We start from the raw sequence: 3,021 nt of genomic DNA, 5'->3' as shown, positions 1-3,021 counted from the left end.
GCTGGCCTATGTTTCTAGAATATATAGACCCCATGAATTCATGAGCATGGGTTCCTGCTTTATGATTTGAAAGATTAGTTGATGATTGAGGAGTGTTAGGAATAATCTCATATACGGTACCCACTTGAGAGTAGATCAAGTCAAGTTGATGGGCATGTATGATTGCTTTCTCTTTAGTTTTAGATTCTACCTTTATCATATATTCAACAACTTTAGGTAATAAGTTCTTAATGAATCACTCCCATAGAAACTCATCAATAATATTGGTTATTTGTATGGCTCAACTCCTCCTCCACTCATAAATATGATTAGAGATGTGTGTGGAGTTATCCTGAAGGAAGCTAGTGAGAATATTGGTGCTTGCATCCCGCTTAATAAGAAATTGATGATGGTTAAAAAAATATTGAGCTAAATATAAGAAAGAATCATAAGTAGTGCTTTCTAATTCAATGTACCATTTTGCATCATCCCCAATAAGAGTCCGTTGGAAAATATGCAACCTAATGTTATCATCCTTAATTGAGTTCGAAGAACACCAAAAATAATAAGTAGTGATGTGAGCTACAGGGTCTTCTTTAGGTTTACCATAAAATTTAGGAATGTCTATGGAAATTTATGCGGGATAGGTGGCCATATAGGATTAAACCTGATGGGTTCATTCATTAACTTAGACAAATCAAGAAAAGCTAGTGTTTCCAAGAAAGGTGATGTGAACAATGCTTCGGGCCCTATGATCCAAGTGAAGGAGGTGCTCCACTCATAGCTTTGTTCCCAATGTTAGGTTGACTCTTGGAAGTGGGTTAAGTAGAGATTCCAAATCCAACCCCCATCTAAAGCTGTTGTTGGTTAATTCCCCTAGGAAAAATGCCCCCAATTGCAAAAGGATTTCCGAAAGGTTGTTGGCCTCCTAGGCCATAGGGTGGTTTGAAAGGGTTATTAAAGGGATTATGACCCCACGACTTAAAGATATAGAAAGTGTTAGTCCCCTCATGGGCATTCCATGGATCAAAGGTATGACCTTGAGATGTAGATCCCCCTAATGGTTGAGTTCCAAAAGGATTCAAGGACCCACTAGAAATTAACGTACCCATAGTTGTGCTAGAGGATAACATGGAAGCAGTGAAAGAATTCCAACCATATGGAAATATGTTGTTAGGTATAGTCATGCCCCCTACTTAGATACTAGTGCCTATCGTGGGGCCTCAAGAACCAGATGCAAAGGAGAAGTTTGACGCTCCAATATTAGACATAGGAATAATAGACATAACTGAGCTAGAAACTCTGCTCAATGTAAACAAAAATGATATGGTTGATGATGTGGAGGCACCCGTGTATTGACTAAGAGGAGGCAATGAATATTCTACCAAAATGACGAGAATGAGTTATCAAAGGATGTAGTATGGGCAAGACCTTTGGTCATAGGGGTGGACATAAACGTGGCATGTGGAATATCATAAGTCACTATAGGTGTGGATAGAACAATTTTTGTTGTAGAGGTATTAGTGTTATCCATGAAGAACTCAAGCACTAGACATACAAGTAGACAAACAAAGCTAGGCTATGAGTGCAATGATGCTGTAATGTCACCTACTAATAATAATAAATAATATAATATAATAAATGATAAACAATAAAAAAAAAGATAATAATGGTAAATAAATAGTAAAAATTGAAGAAAAGATAATAATAGTAAATAAATAATAAATAATGAAGAGAATATAATAATAATAAATAAATAAAATAGTAAATAATAATATTGAAATTCTAAATAAATATATATAAAATTAAACTATAAAAATAGTAAAAATAAGTGAAGTTAACAAAAACTAAAATAAAATAAGAAAGAGCTAAATTAAGAAAACTATAAAAATAAGTAAAGTTATCAAAAAGTAAAAAAGAATAAAATAAGAAAGAGTTAAATTAAGAGAAATATTAAATTAAATAAAACTTAAAATAAAGAAATAAAAGTTGGATGTTGACACATGGAATATGTGCATGCAGGCCCTTTCCATTGTTTGATCTACTTAATGGATAATGATGAAGATGAGAGACATCATTCCTTCATCCATTCTCTCAGGAGAAAAGTGTTGTGAGACAAAGGATACGTGGCAGTAGTACGTTGATTGGGGGCTCAGGTGTGTCCAGTTGTATAAAGATTATGTGCCACTGAGCCTATGGTTGGGTGAAGAGTCGTCCCCGAAAATCCACTTTGAAATTACAAGTAAGGAATATCATCGCTATAGGTAAGTTTTATTTGCTCATATTTATCAAATTCTATGCTAATTAGTTGAATAGAGGTGTGTTTATTATAAATCACGTAATTGATCTAATTAGTTGTATATTTAAATTGTGGGTTGTTATAGATGCCATATAGGTATTTGGGCACCAATGTCTCTAATGGGAATCAAACCCAACAGAGAGGCTTATAACCCTAATGAAAAGCCAAATTTACAAAATTGCATGCAAATCTAGAAAATTGTACAATAAACAAGATCAAAATTATAGATCCAACAATATACCCCAAATGGGATTATAGTGGTGCCAAAAACTAGAAAAAGTTTTGAGTAAAACCCCTTAAAAATCTCAAGAAGAGTCCTTCAACGCTTTGTTCATGAAGAAATTGAGTAACATAGGTTCTATTAATGCTCTTTTGTAGAGTAAATGGTGAACTAAAGGGCCTTCAACACCCTGGTTATAATTGTGGGTGAGAAACAAAGGAGAAAAATTCAGCTTTTGAGCTTTTGAAAACTTGGGTTTTGAATCTAATTTTATGAACATGTTTATGCCTATTGCAAATGATAGAGGAACAAGAAATGCCCCTCAAAAAGGAAAGAGAAAAAGCTACAAATTCCCTCACTAGGATCTCCTAGTGGACTCTCCAATTCTATTTAAGAGAAAATTTTACCTACATTTATAGGCTGATTTAAGCCCAAAAGACCTACCAAGGGTTTTCCCAGACGGAAGGTGTTTGTGAAGAGTAATACAAGGAAAATAAAAAATCCCCACTCATCCAATCAAGAA

This window comes from Pinus tabuliformis, chromosome 9 (assembly GCF_031772625.1).
Source record: "Pinus tabuliformis cultivar Carrire ecotype Pingquan chromosome 9, CPIR1, whole genome shotgun sequence".
Lineage (NCBI taxonomy): Eukaryota > Viridiplantae > Streptophyta > Pinopsida > Pinales > Pinaceae > Pinus > Pinus tabuliformis.
The sequence above is the reverse complement of the archived record's forward strand: the minus strand, read 5'-3'. Positions refer to the sequence as shown.